The following is a 20874-nucleotide window of genomic DNA, read 5'->3' on the forward strand; positions in this document are numbered from 1 at the left end:
AAAATCCACTAACTGCGCATTAAACAAGAATCACCACAACTAATGGGATCCACTCCATACAATATGGAACATTAATATAAATGTTAATGAGCGGAGGGACCAGCCAGCCAGCGGTGGAGAGCGCTCTGTGCCCGTCCCCTCCTCACACATGCCCACTCTCCTCAGGCAGTGCCCTCTGCTCTCCATACCTGTTTCCCTGCCCGGTGCGCTCAATGCAGGGACCCCCTGTCCAGGGCAGTCATACCAACCCAGGCAAGGTTGCAAAGCAGTCACCCTCTTTGGCTAGTGGGCTACACTTTTCTCTTTTCTTTTGGTATCGCCATGCATCTTCCTGTTTCCCAAACACCCTTAAATCCGGACTTGCCAGTTCATGATCACCTTGGCTTCCTTCTTTTCTCCCCGGACAGGCATTGCCACAGACACAGTGCCTTGCCGGAGATTTCTCATCCGCTCAAGGAGCAAAAACACTGCAGTCTCACAGGCATCCAGCACATCCAAAGGGGGGCACTGTTGCGAGGTTAGCCAAGGACACCCTAGCAGAGTCAAAGACACCCGATCCCAGCTGTGTGCAGGGGCTTGGAGAATCCCGCTCACGGCCCTCCTGATGGTATTACCCAGACTCGAGCTGGCGGGCAGGCCCGCAGGGCTCAGCCTGCATGCTGAAATGTACAAATCCCACCACTCTGGAGCCCCAGGCTGAAACATTCTTGCAGTGGGTGGTGTTCATTGTGCAGGGCAAAGAGCTGCTGTGTGTCCAATGAAAAATATGCCCTGTGCACGTGTCCGGAAAATCCAGAACTGGGCAACCAATTTCCAGTTTTCCTCCACCTTTGTGGTGGAGCTGATGTCTGCCCACTGCAGGGTTTTAGAACAGTCCTGGCCAGTATTCTTGGAAGAGGTACCTACAGTAATTGTGCTGCACTTTTAAAGGGTGCTGTGTTTCCTGCCATGCACGCTGCTAAACTGGAGACTAGTGATGGTTGAAATATTCTACATTGGCTCCCCTTGGACAAAGTCTTCCACCCAAGAAGAACTATCTGGAAACAGCGGAAAAGGAGCTGTGTGGGAAAGGGGTGTCAGGTGCAGTTCAAGGCAGGCCACAGGGGAGCAGCCGAGGGGAGACTGGGGTGATATGGGGGTTCGCAGGAGTAGGGGAGAGGAGGGGTGACATTGTGTGTGTGTTTGAGATGATGGGGGTGAGGGGCTGGAGAGGGCCCCTTCCCCCAGGGCAGAGGGGATGGCTGGGGGGGGCAGGGGGGTGCAGGTCGGCTGTTCAAAGGCAGGCCTGTGCATTGTTGGGCAGTAAGGGATTAGCACTCGCCAGGCTGCAGAATTTGCCTTCTAATTAAAAAGGATAAAGAACTAGGAAAATAGCGTGAGGCACAGGAGGGAGAGGGGAAAAAAGAAAGGGAGAAAAAAAGGGAGGAAAAAAAACAGTTTGCAGTGTCACTTCTCCGGGTCGATCACAAGACCTGGGCTCGCTGGCTGACTGCATTTCTGCTCCCTCTCCTTCTCTTCCTGCCCCACTCTTCCACTCTTGCTTTCTCCCGGTGTGTTACCTCATCTGGACATCTGGAAATAAAGTGCCAGGAAAATGCACCCGAACAGCAAAGAGCTCACTCATGTCCACACAGAAACGCCGCTGACCCATTGTGGGGGATTGGAGACGTTCTATAGGAATCAAAAGTGTAGCATCTTATTTACCTGCTGCAGCTTTGCCCTTTGTGTTGTCCAATTAGCACAAACAATACCTTATTGCGTAGATTAACGCCCAGGTGCCATAATACTGTCAGCATTAAGAGATGACATGTGGCCCAGCAGTCAGAGCTGAGATCATGAGAGAGGGAGGCAGTGTGGAACAGGGGTCAGAGCTGAGAGAATGAGAGAGGGAGGCAGTGTGGCCCAGCAGTCAGAGCTGAGAGAATGAGAGAGGGAGGCAGTGTGGCCCAGCAGTCAGAGCTGAGAGAATGAGAGAGGGAGGCAGTGTGGCCCAGCAGTCAGAGCTGAGAGAATGAGAGAGGGAGGCAGTGTGGCCCAGCAGTCAGAGCTGAGAGAATGAGAGAGGGAGGCAGTGTGGAACAGTGGTCAGAGCTGAGAGAATGATCCTGAGATGGTCCTGAGGCTCACCGACCTGAGCCACACCAACACTAACCAGCCTCAGGACAGCACTGCTAGAGCACCACAACCCAGACTCAACCACATCACAGCACAGATCAAACAGCAATATCTCACACACTGGGACACACACACACAAACACAACATAAACTGGAATGCTACAGAACCTTAAACAGACAATACACACTAGCTGAATATTTGACCAAAATAAAAAATAACAAACAGAAACAGACCCTGACGAAGTACAGGCTCAGTGACCACAACCTGGCCATAGAAACTGGGCGACACAGGCAGACCTGGCTGCCCAGAGAGGACAGGCTGTGCTCCCACTGCCAGCAGGGAGAAATAGAGACAGAGGTGCACTTCCTACTGCACTGTGACAGATACTCTGGGATTAGAGAAACATTCTTCCCGAAATTCAGAAATCTAATCCCAGAGTTCCCACACCTGCCAAAACCACAACAGGTCCCAATCCTACTGGGAGAGGGAGGAGGGAACTCAGTTGATCTGGCAGCCCAGTATGTGATCTCCTGTCACAGCCTGAGGAACAGTGAGTCCGTCTCCCAATAATGCTCCAGCCGCCTACAGTATATGTCGATATTATATAATATGTCTTTGTTGTAAATGTCTGTAACATGTCTGTAGATTTTATTTTACTTCTATTTTTTGTTTTGTTCTATGTTAATTTTATTATTTTTATTTGCTTTGGCAACACTGATTGTACCCATCGGTCATGCTAATAAAGCACCTTGAATTGAATTGAATTGAATGAGAGAGGGAGGCAGTGTGGAACAGTGGTCAGAGCTGAGAGAATGAGAGAGGGAGGCAGTGTGGAACAGTGGTCAGAGCTGAGACCATGAGAGAGGGAGGCAGTGTGGGTCAGGGGTCGGAGCTGAGAGAATGAGGCAGAAGGAGAGGCAGTATAGACTACTGGTCACATTGCAGAGACTGGGACAGCTGTTAATTGCACCTCATGCTTTTTTCCCATTTAATCTCCCCCTCCTCCTCCCCCCCCCCCCCCCAATTTCTAGCACATCATTGTTTTGTTACCCTCAGTCAGCAGGAGGTTGGCCTCTAACTGTGAGCCCCACAGGCCAGTGCTGGGTCTCAGTGGACACAGCAGCCTCAATTTCTCCAGAGCTGTGGGAGGTTAACGACTTGTCAGCAAGGACAACGGCCCTCCCCCTTCCACTGCCACTCCCAGCAGCCCCGCGAATAGGCCCAGCCAGGGCCTAGAGGAACCCTGCAGTCAGAGAGCTCTCAACTGGAGGCACATCCTTGAGCTATTCACAGGAAACCAAACGGGTTTCCAACTTCATTTTCTGCTGCTGCCTACTTGACTCCTAACCTCTGTCTCTTTCATTCAGTGCGTTCCAGGACCGCCTTGGAAATGAGGCTGTAGCCTCAGTGGTGTAATCTATTGTCGACAACAGGGATGGAAGACTGGAATTCATGCCTCTTCTGTTAAAATCCTGGGAGAAGTGGTTCAGGAGCAACAGGGGAGTGTATCCCAGTGGCCTGGCCAGATTGATTGCGGTAAGTGTCAGCAACTCGTGCGCTATCCGCACTCCCATGACTCGATGCCTTACTGGGTCTGCCCTGGCCTGCCCCCACCTCCTCCTCTGCCCTTTCCTCCCCATCAGCCTCACTCCCCAGAACTGCCCAATAGAAAATGCATCTTCTCTGGCACAGAGGCCTGTTTAAAGGGGAAGCCAAGCCCACACCTCCTCACTGGCCAGCGTCAGTACCCTCTCTCCTCATTGTGGCGCCTTTCCAAGGAGCCAAATTAATTTGTGCCCAGGCCACCGCATAAGCAGATTGGAGCATGTCGCTGTTTGATGAGAAAACGAGGCAGAGACGTGGAAGGGTAATCCTCTGCCACGTCTGTGTGTCCATATCTACCCCACATAACCCTGAACACGCACAGACCTCTGGGAAAGGACACATCTCCTACAGACTCCACTAGAGGACCTTCTCTCTAGAACCGACAAAGCGACCTTCAAGCTGCACTGTATATATCACCATTGGAAAACATATTTTCAAAGGACATACTTCCTGTTTTTTTTTTTTTCTATGAAAGATATTTGTCCAGACAAACCCAACCCTGGGCTTGTTAGTCTGATCAACCCCTTTTCCTTGATACAGGCGTAAAAGTAATTGACTGTCAGTTGTATGTGCATTCAACTTTTCATTTAGGCCCAGAGTTTTCCATATTCAGTTTTTTGGCCATCCAGTAGCCCATAACAGAAGAGAATCTATAGTTTGTGAACACATTTTTTGAATGTCCCCCCTATCCGCAACCAATAAATAAAGATTAAGGACATCTACAGCATAACATTCCTTTGGTATTCTGATGAATGAATGGCAATGCGGAAGACTATTTAATGCAATTTGACACGCAATTGAAGTTCAGATTGAGAAGAAACAGAGACAGTTTATGCCTAATTACCGTTACTAAATAATAAAACAACTTCCCTAATAATTATAGTATGTTCCCATTTTACTAGTGGTGCTCACAATTAACCTCTTTCAATTGACAATTTGCACTACCAGTAAATCCTGTTATCAGCAAATATGCCACATGGCAGAAAACTACCCCAAATACTGTCAAGGATATCTGTAGCTTGTTTACAGTAAAGAACAACAAAACACTGCCAAGGCCAATATCCAATCACATAAAAGCGAGTTTGCCCGTGAAATCTGCCTAGCGATACAAAGAGCTGGGGACAAACGTCAGGCAGTCTCCAGAAGACACAGCTAGAAAGTAGCATGCTGCTTCGCATTCCAGGCTATTGCAGTAATTTCGCATGTCTGCTGATTTCTATGCTTTATTATCTTCTGTTTAATAAATCCATATAAACTTAAAAAAATTTAAATTCTGATCCACTTTCTGACAGGTGCGAGAACTTCATTTCGATTTCTTTATAATTATTTATGCTGTTGGTGGCTAAAACATCTAACAAAAAAACAACATTTCACCATTTTTTAACTGTATAATCTGTTGTTTTTTAAATAAAAAAAACCGTATTAAAACTAAATTATTTGCTAGAAAAAAGCTTGCCAGCTTCTGGCTCCAGGCCTGTTTCACTTCTGAAAAAAATAACCTAATAATCTATAATCTAAACCTCAGCTGTCTGCCACACTTGCTTTCCAGTCACGAGAAAAGCAATAAAGAAAGAAACACGCAGGTAGAAAGGGGTATACAGAGACAATGTGTGGGAATTGTGGGAGCTCACAGAGCACTGACTGGAGGCTGTGCTCCAGTGATTAGTCAATGTGGACAGGGCCCAGCTCGTGGGGAGACAGAGCGTAGGCCTGGCAAAGCCTGGAGCTCTCCTGCTCTGTAGTGGCAAGCTGTGCAGAGCTTTTTCTGGGACAGTGAGGATTGGAGGTGACCAGTTCCATCTGGGCCCTCAAGTTTAGGAAGGGAGGGAGGGGCAGAGATCCCGGGAGGCCTGTTATTGTCCTCGACTCCACACTCTGCTGGCACACAGCCCACTCACATTGTGTTGACTCAAACGGGCCTGCTGCTGTTGCCATGGAGACATGTACACTACCAAATCCCCTGGAGGCTGGTGAGGCCTGGCTCAGGCGGGAGTGATGTAGCCCTGACGAGCACCAACACTGGCAGGTCATCTTTTTAAGCAAGTGTACAACGTGGACACGAGATACTGATCGCTCGTGCTACTACATCTTTTCCACAGAGTCGGAGCACTCTCCGCCCAAGACCCTCTTTTGCTTCAGGAAAAAAAAGAAAAAATGTTTTCTTATAAAGGGCTCCATCTTTGCCTCTGTCATTTATTGGAGGCAAATATAGTTCTGAGAAGACGTGAGTGATATTGACACTTGCTACAGTCGCAGCATGACAGCTTTTCCCAAGCAGTCACTCACATTGACCACTGTCCTTAAGCGAAGATCTGCCCTGCTGATTCCATGGAGAGCTGAGGCAGCTCTACAGTGCTTCCTAGTGTCCATTGGAGGCTGTGCTGATGAAGCCAGACTCAGATGTGAGGGAAACTGGATGAGTGCCCAGCACAGAAAGTGCCTGCCTGCTCAGACACTGTGACACACCACCTCCTCCCCTGCGCTGAACTCATCTGCAGTGCTTTCAGAGGACAGGAGCTCATTAAAGAGAGCCTTCTCTGACTGGGGTTCCCCCTTGCTCACTGTCTGATTCCCCTGGGCCTCTCTGCACTTCTCCTCTCTCCGCGGAGACCATGTCACGTCACCTGGGACACTTTTCATTTCAAAAAGAGTTCAAGATGACTTAAGCACTCCCATCAGATTAGCTCGCCGTACAATTTGCTTCGTCTTGCTTTCCGATCTGTAGGAAGTTACTCTGTGTATTTTATGTATCATGTCAAGATGAACACCTAACTCACCTGAAATAAATGTGGGCAGCACAGAGGAGCGATGGGTGAAGCTACTGCTTAACAGCTGCAGCACCTTCTGTGTGGAGCCTGCATGTTCTCTATGTGTTTATGTGGATTGTCCCCTGGTGTTCTGTTTTTTTTCACCCATCTCCCTGAGACATGCAGGTTGCCTGGCTATCTGTGCTAAATTGCCCGTTCCTTGAGGAGCAGGAGTCCAGCCCCTTCCTCATTAACCCACAACGCCAACGCCAGCCCCAGTGCAGCTCAGGTAAAGTTCAGCTAACAAACGCCAAAAACCATTTGTACCACTAACATCATCTCCACACAACCAGGTTGCTACAGATTGCCGTAGTTGACTCGGCATGTGGGTATTTCTGCAGTATTTCTCTCAAATTTAAATCAGTTGTTAGATTTTTACTGTAGGTGTTTGGTTTTCTGTAATGAGTTGCTTATAGTGATAAGACTCCCAGACTAGCTTACCCTTCAGGGCTTAACACATGCCCAAGGTCTGGTGTAGGGCCTGGTATACAGATTACCATGGTAAATCTGCTTGGCCTTTTGACAGTTTACCATGTGATTCCCATGCCCACCTCCATGCTATTCCAATTCCCTAACAGGCTTTGCCCAGTGTTCACCCCAGTGGTGCCCTTCTCTCCGCGCACTGCCAGCACGCAGGACTGGGCGCTGGGCACAGCAATCACTCAGCTGCCCACCGAAGTCATACATCTGCTCAGGGGAACCTTGGTTCCAGAGATGGAGGCAGAGAAGAGCCCATCAGGGGGCGGGGAGAGGGGGGGTGTGCCAAGACAAGAGAAATAAAGCCCTCTCCCTGAATTCGTTTCACAATCTTTCAAGCAAGGCGGCTGCTGGGGACTGGGGGCTGAACTCGGACGTTCGACAGAGTTCAGGCACTTTGACCACCAAAGGTTGCTGAACGTTAATCAAGATCCTTCACGTGGTTTTCTTTGACAGGGATATCAGTGCGTGGTACAGCTACCATGCACTTATCGTGCTACCTTAGGGTGCTAGGATGCTGGGTTCCGTCGGTGTAGGCGATGGGGCATTTGAGGGAAGCAGATTGCGAGTGTCTCTTCCTGATCAGGTTGACTTCAAACCATCAGCAGATGTCAGAGGGCTCACACTGTGTAGGATGGAACTGTTACAGTGATGTCAGCTGCCCAGGGCTCACAATAGCACTGGAGTCTCCCGTGCTGATTGGCTGGCCGTTAGCTGTGTGGCATATTTCAGTGCTGCTGGTGTGAGCTCAGAGTCCACAAGATGCTTCTGAGAGATGGCAAACAGATCCAGGCCAGGGATGAGCCTGTGATCAAGCCCTCTGGAATCCTAAAAAAAAGGCCTGCACATGAGGAAAAGAAAGACTAAACACACTCAGCACTCCCCCCAGTACTTCCAGTACAGCTTCATCCGCCCCATCACAAGGCCGAACCTTGACTTTTTATAGGCCTGCAGTGATCTCTCGCTGCCCCACACAGCCCAACGGGAATGAAAAGAGAATTGGATTGCATCACAGTCACATGCTGTTTGCGAACTCAGCGGGCCAGGAGAGACTCAGGATGTCCAACCAATTTCAAGCCTAACCTCACACTAATGCCCACCTGGGTGCTGTCCACACAATGGAGGTCACAGGGCCACTCACTGCAGTGATCGCAACCTAGCGGCCAACTCTGAGAGGGCAGCGAACCCTTGCTTGGGAAAGGGAGGCTCCTGAACATGCAGCTTCGCTAGCAGGTAGCACTGGAGCGATAGGCGATCTGACAGATTGTGTTTTAATTGGCCACCTCTTCTACTTTTCCCCTCTCTCTCCCTCCCTCCCTCCCTGCTCTCTCCATCGCCCTTCACATGGCATTTCCCTGGCAGTCCCGCAAATTCCAGCTCCTCCCAGTCTCCACATTCCCCCAGCCAGCCTCCCTGCCTGGGCAGAGAGCGCGGGCCCGTCCCCCCGCCAGCCCCAGTCTGCGGCTCCAGCCGGCACGGCATTCCAGCGCTCCCCGCTCTGTCCCCACGGCAACCAGGGGAGAGGGGCGAGAGGTGTGTGGAGGAGGGGAGGGGGGCGATGGCACAGGCCGGGCCGCAGGCAGGGGGACGTGGGAAGAGCTGCACGAGGGGGCGGGAAACGAGGGCCGAAGGCTGGTTGCCCGGCCTGAGCTTCACTTTGCGAGCGCCTAGAGAGGGGCCACCTCGATCACAGCCGCCACCTACCCGAGAGCCCACCGTGCGCCTGGACGAGGAGGAAGGGGTGAAACCACACATCTCCGGACTTATTTTACCAGGCTTGAGGGCCTACGTTTCGACATGACAGGTTTCGACATGCTGAGACTCACCTTTGTGGCAGGAGACAAACAACAGCTCTTGCGCAGCCTGTAGGGACGTGTCAACACGTATCCTGAACAAACAGTGTGGCACTTTGCTAGATGTATTGTCTTATAAGGGGGTGTGTTTTTTAAAGACTCTGTCCCTCCGAGTCAATTTCACCCGGACAGCGACAATCATTTGGCACTTTGCTGTTCACTGGGGGGGGGGCACATTAGGCACACATATAACTGCTACAGGGGGTCGACAATAGGCCTGTTTCATGCACACAGAAAAAGATTTGCAGACCCTAAAAATAATCTTGAAAACGCAGAATGAAGTGTGGCTGTCAGCTCCTTCCAAAGGCACTCAATGGCAGAGATTAACAAAAGACTTTCACTCCTCTGCGTCTCTGATGTCATTCTGAACGGCACAGAAACCCCCATTCACAGAAATGAAGAAACAGAAAGACGGAGCAGCTCCTTACGTGGCTGGGAAACGCGACAGGAGCGAGAATATAGGTGGAAATCTTGGAATACGGGTATTCATCGGTGTAATAGGGTTAAACATCAAGAAAAAGAAGAGTTTCAGATTTAAAATAAACCGAATTCTAAAATGACCAGCTCTCCAAAGTTGGGACAGATTTAAACCGAATGCGAATCTCTGCACCTAAAGTCCCCCCTCGCCCCCGGCTGTCTATACCTAATAACCTTTGCTCGACTGCGCCCCAGTCCTGATTTAACGCTCGTATAAAGATCATATGAAACTTGGCTTGAAGTCAGGCCGCGGGACCCAATAAATAGAGAGATGGAGAGATCGACATACCAGAAGAATGGGTTGATGTCTCTCTTTGTGTTTAATTTTGTGTTCCTCGCTGTTCGAGCTCCAGTTGCTGGTGTTGACAGCTCCAGTAACACCAGGAGTTGGCCGCCCCCTCCTCCCGCGCAGCCCATGTTTACTCTCCTAATTGGCGGGGAGGGGCCGTTTGACGGACGGGTCTTTGGGGATTCCCAGCCGCGCTATCTCGCCGGCCCGGGGCTGGGAACGATACACATACGGCCGCTGTCTCCGAATGCGGCTTGAACATCCAGTTGGCACAGGGCGCCTCTGACTGGCAAAACGTTGCGCAAGGAAAAAAAAAAACCCTCAGCAAAATTAAAGAATTGAGAGGGATTGGCAATGTCACCTCTGACTGGGGCTATCTTTGAAATGTCGAAGCAGGGAACCGTGGGTATCGCCAAGATGTCACTCACTGCAGAGCAGCGTTTGGACCGGGCGCAAACACACACACTCACGTATCCTCACACGGTCGGGCTGTGCATCTTAAAAATTCCGCTACCCTTGCATCAGACAGGGAAGCTTTGCAGTTCTGTCGACTGTTAGTCCAAAGATTCCTACCAAAATGCGAAATCTGTCCTACGTTTTTCTTTCCCTGTCTACGGAACGTGGGCCAGTAACAGCAGTCACAATTCCGAAAACATCAAGGCAAAAACAACTGTGAGCATGAGGGCTGATTCCTTGATTCTTCCAGATTATTTTAAGGCGCTCAGTACACCCTTTGGTGAATCACTCAGCAGTCTCCTATCTCAAACTAGCTCGCATTAAATCGAACAGCCTGTGCGCACAGTTCCGTTGGAAATCTCTGTGCGTGAGGATGTAGTGGAGATGAAAGGGAAAAGCCCGAAAGTAGTATTCCACTCTGGGAGTCCTCTCTGCAAAGTCTCCCGACATATCACCTAGGCTTTAGGGGCAAGAGCTGCGACAAAACATTTAAGACCAGCTGATGAATAGTCAAGGCTGTACACGCGGTGCCCATTTCTAAAGTTATTACGGGGGGATTATATGCACAGCCGTAGTACAATGTAGCATTTCCAAAGGTGTTATGAATGCATCCCGCAATCCAATTCAAATCAGGCGTTACCTGAAAAGCCTTAACAAATCCTCCACAGTAAGTCCTCCCGACTTTGAACTCCTTCACACAGACGGTCCATCTGCAGGGCAGGTTTATTCCGGCGAGGGAACACCTGACCTCAACGCGCACTCAGCCCTGACACAGAACGGTTCGCTGTGCCGTAAACACGGGGCGATTGAGAAAGCGAAGAAAGGCTGACGACGGATGTGTGTCTTCTGAAACACGCTCAGAAAACTGATACTCTTGCCCGGGCTATTTTTCCCTCTCTCTTTCAGATCTCACATCTCTCACTTCGACATCTACCACTGGCGGTGAAAGGATTTCATTTTTTTTCTGTGATGCTTGCGGCCGTAACCTTCCCCGCCAAGATGATCTGCTTTCTTTGAAGCAAGAATTATTGCCTTTATTATGTCATGTGATGTCTGTTGACGCCCTTACACGTTTCCTGCAGGTTATGAGGAATTTGGGCAGCACACTGGCCATAGCAATAATGTACGTATGGCCTTCAGTTCCTCATGATGACCTTCCTTCTTCAAGAAAAGCAGGGCATGACGTTCTCTTTCTGTCTCCATTAAGTTAACTTTACAACCATCTCGGCCTTTTGTCATGAATCCGGCTTTACAGTGCCAGCCTGCCCTTGCCTGGACTCGGACTAATCATTGGTATTAGAATCTAGGAACCCCATCGCCCATCTGGGCTTGACCCCTGGGCATTTCCTCTGAAGACAACTCTGTCACCTCTCAACGTCTGTGTGCCCGCCCCCGTTCAGCAAGGTGGCATCGAGTTGAGGCAGCGTCAGATGCAATGAGTCCTGGTTGCACCAAGCTGCTCAACTTAATTGGAAAAAAAAAGGCAGAGTGAAAACCGGAGAGACAGGCTGGATTTGCATTTCAAGTAAATGATGGGCAAAGGTGCTGATTGCTCTGTGGCCCACAGGCGGTCTGATCAGGAGATTATGAACAAATGAATAAAACCGCAAATGAAAGAATGCATCAAATCATTTGATTTATAATTGGGATTGTAAAAAAAAAAACTTAAATATTGTGATTTGTATTTACATATGTGCATACACAATTACAATGATTGAAAGCTAGCAGGTCACGCAGGCTCCTAAAGCACATTCTCATTCTCTCTCCGACTCTGTCATGTACACGAGTATTTATTTTAGTCACAAAGAGAGCAGTATCACTCTTTCTGCTATAGATGTTTACATGCTGTAGAATCTATGCATTTTCATACTGGTTATGCTTCAGCTAGCCTGTTTGTCATCAAGGCTTTTTAACTCAGACTTTGTATTGAAGAAATAGACATCAGAAGCAGGAATTGCTGATTTGTTTGAATGGCTTTTTTTTTTCCGTGTTCAGCGTCTGCACGACTATAATCTGTAGATTTTACAGAAATGAGGGTCAAAACACAAGCCACGCACACGCCACGCACAGCCTGACCTCATCCAAGCCCCTGCTGGAAAGAATGTCATGCAAAAAAGAAAAATGAGAAAAATGGAAAAGTGGGAAAAACAGTTTGGCTAAACGAAGGAGGAAAAAATTCTCATCTACAGTTTTCATTATTTCAAACTTTTATTGGCTCAAGAGTTTTTGGCAGCCCTAGTAGGGCGAGTATTGTGCCACTTTAGCTTGTGAGCGATGTGAGATGCAGACGCGTGTTTAACCCTGTTGGCTGGGGGAACAGTCTGGCCAGGAGGACGAGACCATCGGAGTCCCACGCCAGGCCTAAGGAGAAAAGGAGCTGCTCCAGGAGGTGAAGGGACAATGATGGGAATGCTGAAAAAGGCAAAGGGAAGGTTTTGTTACCTGTACCGATCCTTAGCTGGGCACGGAGGAGAGCTGGACCTATTCTAGGGTGAGACTTTCATTGCCAAACACTGCCCTGTGTGTTCGGCAAACACACCACCTCCACTCCTAAGGCTCAGGCTTCACTCGATAGGGAAAAAAAACACACACGCACACAGACATGAAAAATACGTTCCAATCCATTGTTTCTCCCAAATACTGCAGCTCAACAGAAGCTCAACCACTTATTTAAGTTCTAAAAGATGTGGCATTTTGTGATACAGCCCTTGCATTGAACTCTGAAAGTGTATGTGTTCTGCCGTTTCTTTGATATAGGCGATGGAAAAGAATGGATTATCCACTTCTCATTTTAATTATACCATTGAAGCGTTTATTTTGTCCATTCAAATGTCACACACAGGAAATGGCATCTGTTTTTTTTAAGCTCTGCTTCTTTAAGAAAGATCAAATATTACGGGAAAAGAGCTGCAGTGTAGTAGTGTAAATTTTACTACGAGAACTCGAAATGATACTACAACAATATTAATTATACATTTTTACCACAGTTCAGGGCACATGTAGCCAAAAGAACACACCATGCTAATTACTGGCATGGTACCACTATAAGCAGATTGCCACATTGAAACAGCTCTCAGCCACATCTTTGTTTCCTTAAATTCACCTTCTGGATGTGTGGGGAGTGTTTCCTACAGCAGCGTTTGTCATTGTGAGATTCGCAAAGCCTTGTTTTCTGCTGGAGTTCACATATTGATATTTAGAAGAGGGAAGAGAGATTTAATTGAATCCATTTGTTTGTAGCAAGGCCCCTGTGCAAACACAAAACAAACAATTACAATGCTGATTAATAACCATAAAATATTAGTGGCAGGAAATTAATCCACAGCACAAATACATAAGCTAATACACAAACACCTTACTTAGGCCTTTAAAGTTCACTTTTAATTTCAGTGTTACAGTATGCACATATTTCAAGAAAGCAAAACAGATCTATGCCTTGTTTGGCCAGTTCCTTTATGTCGACTCTTTATTATTCCAAGGTTAGGAAATTAAAATACTTTGTTCACAATCTTGAATGTATTTTTCTGACTTTCTTAGCAAGTGGAAGAAGGATGGCAACGTTATTAACCTGGCAGCCAGTGTGTGAACTGTACGATACAAAATAGACAGGTGGTATTGGTATAGTCCTAGTTTTCAACGACTCACAACAATGCAGTGTTAATGTTACAAACGTGAGTGCTTCAGCTTCATTTGAGTCACCCTCCTCTTGCATTACGCTAGCACTTTTTCCAATGCCAATACTTTGTTGAGATCTGGTGGCTTCCCTCTTTTGAAATCCAAGGCAGAAAGCAGGTAATAGAGGCAACTGAACGAATGTGGCGAACTTAAAATCAGCAGACAAAAGATCTCCGACATTTGCAAGTGCAATGTAAACACCAGATGACAAGCCTTTGGTGTTGTCTACAAAATCTCCAAAAATATCAAAAAAGAGAATACAAACAATGGAATACATCAACACATATCCGTCTTGAACTGGGGCACAAAGGACATAACCTTTGTTTTTGCCGAAGGGAAGCATTTGGATTTAATTATGTGCTTGGGGTTGACAGTTTATCTCCACAAATTGAAATCCCTTTCGTAGGACCTCTTATGTCTAAAAGATGGCTTAATCTAGAAAGTGAAAGGCTCCCTGCTGTGTCTTATGTTGTGCTATAAAAAAGTTGCAGAAGCATTGTGTTAGCCATAGCCCTGGCTGTCTGAAGGATCACCAGTATTTTCCTTTGAGGTCTTGTGAACCTGCAACATTGTCACATGAGGGATCAGCTCCTTTCCCAGTGACCACCACATTATTGCATGCAGGGAGAGGTGTGTGCGGAATTCTGAGACTCTCCGTCTACAGTAAATGCTAAAAAATCAAGGCAGACCTGCCTGTGGTAAAAGCTAATCTGACTTTTGCAAAAGTCTGATCATAACGTTTTCCTCCTAGGAATCGAGAAATAATTGGAACGGAAACATCTGTCACTTTTTTTCCTTTTTGGGCTGCTTCCACTGATCTTGAACAAGTCTGATTGCTGGACTGATTTGTTTCGTTTGCTGTTTTGATCTGGTGTGACTTTGCCATTGTCTACTTTAAGCGCTTTGAGAAGCCACCTTTAAAGGCGCTATATAAAATAAAGTTTATTATTATTATTATTATTATTACTGCCGGTAACCTCCCTAGGTTGGCTTTGTAAATAACACCTTGTTCCTAAATGGTTAGTTCCAGGTTAATGAACATATAACTAACAGAGAACTGTGGTGAATTCATCGTGATCTTCAAGTTTCTGCACTGATTTGCGTCTTCCTGTCTGTGTTGTAACTACCAGCTCATAGTCACCGTTTTTTTCAAGTATCAGATAGTGCTCTTGTTTCAGCACGTTTGTAAGCAATACAGCTCTCTAGTTTGACCCTCCATCATTCTGCCACCCAGCAGAAATATTCCGATTGCATCCCTGCTCCAGTTGAGAAGATGTGATCATGGAGATGGAGTGCACCAAAGAGACCTAACTCTCCCCATTCTGCTTTGGTATAAACATGGCTCCTATCTTGTTTTAAACCAAAAACATCAGACCAGGATGTCCTTCCATCTGTCAATATATTTGTCCAGGTGATGTTTGCAGCCTAACAAGGATGCTTAATGTACAACAACATTATCTCCCTTTTCCTGAATACTTAAACTCAGCCAGTCAGATATAACAGTGTCAACACATCAAGACACCACACTGTTAATCTATTTTTTGGGCATGGAGCGGGCACTAAAATTGGATTCACCATTTATTTAGCAATATTCTTTTTTAAATGCATTAAATGGAAAAAAAAGTTGGCTGCAACTTTGAAAAAAATGCTCAATCGTCATTTATTTTGTTTCTTTCAATCAGGTAAATACAAGTATGATACAGCAGAAAGGAACTCTACCTAACCTCAGATACCGAACAACGTTGAAAAACCAAGGAGAACAGACCGGTGGCTCAAAAGTTCTCTTCAAAGACCACGTCTCACCGTCTCCAGCGAGAACAGCAACAGTGTCTCCGTGTTGCGGAAAACAGCTACGTGTGTTTCTATCGGTCTGGTTTGAAGGTGAAGGAAGACTGAATCAGGCTGCCCTCGGCCTCTCTCTCTCTCTCTCTCTCCGATTGTGTGCTTGGATTCGAGAGTGTTTAATCTTCTCTCAAAGAGCTATTGAAATACACTGCCCTTTCAATTAAGTGCTTTCTTGTTCTGGGCCCTACCTCGTGTTCTTAATGAAGACACGTTTCATTTTCAATATTTTTTCAATAACATTAATATTGCGCCGGACGGGAGACTGAGCACCGGCGGCGCGGTAATAAACTTGTGATGGGGAAATTGTTTAGGCATGTGTGTAGGGTGGTGGGGGGGATAAAGTTACTAATGGGAACTGTGGATGTCGCTTAAAACCGATTGCATCACGCTAACCACAACTGGACAGAGGGTACCGGCTCCCTTTTTTTCAGTATTCGAGACTGTGATTTTATATTTATATCACAATTAAAATATAAATGAACGTTACCATTTTAATCTTAATCTTTATACCAACCGGATTTTCTTGGAATTTGCTCAAAGACAGGAGACAAGACACAGAATGCAGAAATTAGTTTTCTTTCGAAAGAAAATGAAAAGTAAAGTTTGGAATGCAATATCGTATACTGTATGTGTCCATGTGATACGTAAATAACGTCTGAATCCATGGTGCTCGCCGGCATCTCCACTCGGATTGAAACGGTATATTCGAGAGAGGGTCCTAAGGCTCTTTTTTAAAACGCAGGTCCCTGCAATCGCCATAACTTCATCCCAGTTAAAGTTATTTAAAAGGGTGTCCGCGTTCCCATAGACATCGCAGGGTATGTGTCTTAAACTAACACGTAAACCTAACAGATCAACGGTGTTTTCTTTCAAACAGGTAATTTGTACTGACGCTCTTTCCAAAATGAGTCCCGGAGCCCTCACTGAAGTCTCAGACAAAGAAGAAGAAAGGAGTTTTAAAAATCATCCTTATCCCGCAATCGTCAATTAGTCTCTAATTGATGTTAATCCCGCTACAATATTTATTAAATATTTTATTATGAATAGTAGTATTATCTGCATTGTCATGCTGACCCTGATCTCTAGAACAGGGGTGCTGGAAGACGTTTATACTTCAAAGCATCCCTCACGGTCCTGTGTTTAACTCTTCAGGTGTACAGCTTGATACAGAGCTGTTCTCTGTAGCGCAATCAGAATTTATGTTTAATACGGAATCCCGGTAAACATTATGTGCACGCAAACCGTTCAGGAAACTCCAGTGAGATCATTTAATTTGAAATAAAAAATACAATTGATGCGATGATAACAGCAGGGGCTGGTGGCGGGTGTTGTAGTGACGATGAAGAGAATTGTAATACTGTAGCTATCCTCGTTTTAAGATTCTTGGTATATTTACGTCATCGTTTTATATTTAAATACTAAACTGGAAAATAACCCATGGTATGTTGTTTGCCCAGAAAGCCCTACAAACAAACAAGAGCAATCAAGAGATGGGCTGCATTTAGAAACTAGCAGTTACTACTAATAAATCTGTCATATATATTTTTTTTTAAATACAATACTTCAGTTCAATTATAAAGTACGTTATTGACTTAAATGTTTCAAGTTGGAACATTTGTTTGACAAGTTCTATTCAGTTTTCAGGTGCTACTCGGGTGTTTTATATGAATAAACACAGCTGCCAACTTTCTGTTAAAGTTCACATTACACACAGTTCACAGACTGCGGGATTACAGATTGCAAAATGACTCCAATTTAAGAAAATCGTAACGTCAGCACGAAGTTACCTTGACCTATACTATCGGCTCTGAAAAGGGATATATAATTTACATGTTAACGTTGCTTAAATAATATCAAGTTAATTTAGCTGACAGGAATGAGTTAAAACATTTTGGATCTAGTTGAGAGTTTGATATCGATATTTCAAACTGGTTTATATATATCGACGAACGCTCGCACTAAACGTTATTTTTCCCTTTACGGTTTAAGGCGACGGCAACGTTGGAATAGCTCCGTATAGTGATATTGTAAACCTTGTTGTCGTCGCTCCAAAATGGAAAAGGCTTCCAAAAAAGAAGGCCTCGATTTTGAAATATTATTTTAAATGCTTTGTGTTGCTCGGGCGCGTGAAGAAAGGGGATAACTTTATGTGGGAACTCTTTACGTGAAGTGGGACAGGATTCCCAGGAGTCTTAACCCTACAATTCGTTTTCCATAAACCGGGATAAACAACGACTTCTTCAATTAGCCGCGAGGCAGCGGGGTTACTGATAGCCGCTGGCGTTAACACGAGGTGTGCGATTTCGTTTTCCCGTCGTTCTCCTTTTTAAATATAGAAATTCCCCGAGGCGGTGTGGTATTTAAAAATGAATAATTTATCAATTTAGCTCTAAAGAGTCGGTGCGGGTTACATCCGAGCTATAATCTCGAGCTGCGTCAGGCGAACTGGACGCTGGATCCTGCAGTCCAAAACCGTTTAAGATTAAACCTCTCAGAATGTTTTAGTAGTCGACTAACAATAATCACAGGTTATCATTTTCATCTAGCGTTTGTAATGGAATATTCATGGAATTTCCTTATGAGATGTAAATGCTAAAATTAGTAAATACGTAAATAGTAATAAATACATAGTAAAAAAAGAAAATATAATATGACAACTCAGTGAATTTAGGGGGAAATGGTTTCATATAATGGTTGCATATAAAATTAATGATGTAAAGGTGTCATCGTATATGTATATAATTATTGCCTTTTCGGAAAAAAAAACGTTATTTTTAAAACGTTTTCAAGCTGATTCAAATAACAGCTCGTCGAAATCCAACTTCATGAACTCTCTGAATTGCGTCTTGTTTTCCATAAAGTAAATAATTGTGCCGTTCTTCGGACAGACGATCGAAAATTTAAGAAGAAGAAAAAAAACAGACGACTGTAAATGCATTTTAGATTCTGTGACAGGTTGGGTCCCTCTTTCTGTTCCCTGGCTGCCGGGGTGTGGAGAGTTTATTGGAAGACAGTCCTGAAAGAGTTTGCAGCAAACAAAGTTGCGAGGCTGTGAAAAGAGCAGCAATAACAATTAGCTTGTTCGCTAATCCCTAACAAAACGCGACCTGTCCCCGAGCGCTCCGAGAAACTGCGGGCACGCGGGGGGGGTTGGGGCTGAGGGAATCGGGGGAAACGGGGACAAAAGAGGCTGATCCGTGGGCCCCTGTAAGAGTGGGTGGGTGACACACAATGCAAATAATCCTGGTATAAAATTATATGGAGTTCCTCCTTTTGCTGTTTGCTTTTACGCAGCCGTTGTGTTTCGGTTCTAACCAAATGTTTTATTATTATTTACAAACTGGAGGTATGAGCAGGCAGACACGACTGATACGGAGACGGACGTGATGGATTGATTTGATGAAGTACGTTAACAATGGACTGACATGTAAAATCATACCCTTTTCTCTCCCGTCCTCTTCTTCCACTGATGGTCTGATAGTGACCGAACCTCTGAAGTTGCTAGCAGTGAGCCTCGACGTTCGCCGCCAAACTTTTGTTTCCATCGCAGAGGAAGATCAGTCCTCTTACGGAAAACTTAGCTCACGTCCTATCTGAGACCTTTTATTTCGTCCTGCCTCTGATTATTTCAACGGTGATGATTAAACCTCGCACCGCACGCATTTCAGAATGGCAAACGGAGAGTTGAGAATGCGTGAATTTCCTGCTCAAACCGACCGGGGGTTTATGAAGCTGTGGATTCCGGCTTTGGGTTTAAAACCTAAATCTATATTCAAATCTGACTGAGGTGTGTGTGAGTGAGAGAGTGAGGGAGAGAGAGAGGGGGGGGGAGCGGGGAAGATTGTGTGGGATGTGTGTCTGGATTTCTCAAAGCTTTCTAAAGAGGATACATATACCAAACAGTGACAAAATCCTCCCGATTTGTTTTTGTGGGGATGCACTCGTTTCACAGAGGACTGGAGGTTAAGTGGGGGTTCGAAGCAGTCGCTTCTCTCGTTCAAACCCTCGGCAGACAGTCATTTGATATCCCACCTGAAAATGCCATCACTTTAAATTATTATTATTAAAATTATTTAAAAATATTATTGTTGTTGTTGTTGTTGTTGTTGTTGTTAATATTATTCACTCGTTTGCTTATAGCGTTCGCTTTGCTTCATGTTGATACACTGATGGAAAGATCGAAAAACTATTTTGGAATTTTTTCTCCTATACATTTTCCTCTTGGATTTTTTTTTCGTGGACACCAGACAGCTCAGAGTGACTCCGAGCGGGATGTCAAATTCCTCCCTTATCACGCCTACCTTTGGGAACTCATTTCTAGCTTTGAAATACACATACGCTCAGAAAGAGCACGTATAGATGAACTACCGTGTTTTATGTAGGCCTAAATATGCTTAAATTGTAATATTATACAACGTAGTTGAAAAAAGTAGAAGTTCGGAAACTTGTTCTACTTTATTAAAGCACGTGTCAAATGCCAGAACATAAATTAACTATCCATTGGTTTTGGGTATTATTTCTTAGATATTGACAACTTCCGCAACCGTACTTTCTATATTATTATTATTATTATTATTATTATTATTATTATTATTATTGTTGTTGTTGTTGTTGTTGTTGTTGTTGTTGTTGTTGTTGTTCCCTAATAAGAGTATATTTCCTCAAATTTCTAGCGATTAATCAAGTCATATTACCGTCTAAAAGGTGATTTATAAAATAATACAATACAAGTTAGACTGTTCCACTGTAAGCAGAATCTATATCCGACACAAAAAAATCAAATCCATACATACCTGAAGTGTCCTTTGCAATTCCCCCAAAAAGACAGTGGTTGAAATTAAATCAGTAAATCATCGCCCATCTCTGCTGTTCCCATCAAAGAACTTCACAGGACCTTCTTAAACGTCCTTGTTCTTGTCTGAGAAGTGGGCACCTCCAGGTTTGTGTCGCCATGTATCTGTCGCAACAGAAATCCGTGGCAAGGTTTGTAATGTGCAAGTTTAGCGCTATTAAAAACTCTTCGGGCAGCCCCTAAACACGCACCGTCCGGAGTATATAACCTCAGCAACTACATAGTTGGGGTGTTTCAGGAAGTTTTCAGTCTTACCTGCACTAACTTCGCTTCCTTGGGAATTCCCAGTCTCTCTTCTGAAAACTTCAACTACAGTATTCCGTCGCTTACTCGCTTGTCATGGGGCAAAAGCAGTGTCGGGAGCAGGGCGTGACAGTATATGTTCTTCAGAGGGTCGCCGAGTCTCTAGATCTGTATGGTTG

The 20874-nt window shown here is 45.5% G+C and overlaps 1 long non-coding RNA gene across 3 annotated transcripts; it reads right to left on the bottom strand.

Annotated features, from left to right (window-relative positions):
* Positions 1-12296: 12296 nt before the first annotated feature.
* Positions 12297-20853, bottom strand: LOC107077786 (uncharacterized). Of its 3 annotated transcripts, none has more exons than XR_011190217.1 (4): positions 20708-20853; positions 20394-20557; positions 13184-13328; positions 12297-12492 (listed from the first exon to the last, which is right to left on the bottom strand). It is a non-coding gene; the product is annotated as an uncharacterized lncRNA (long non-coding RNA). The 3 variants fall into 3 exon arrangements; XR_001478785.2 differs by having other exon boundaries at positions 12297-12642; XR_001478786.2 differs by having other exon boundaries at positions 12297-12441; positions 12523-13328.
* Between the last annotated feature and the right edge of the window lie 21 nt (positions 20854-20874).

This window comes from Lepisosteus oculatus, chromosome 8 (assembly GCF_040954835.1).
Source record: "Lepisosteus oculatus isolate fLepOcu1 chromosome 8, fLepOcu1.hap2, whole genome shotgun sequence".
In the NCBI taxonomy this organism is placed as follows: domain Eukaryota; kingdom Metazoa; phylum Chordata; class Actinopteri; order Semionotiformes; family Lepisosteidae; genus Lepisosteus; species Lepisosteus oculatus.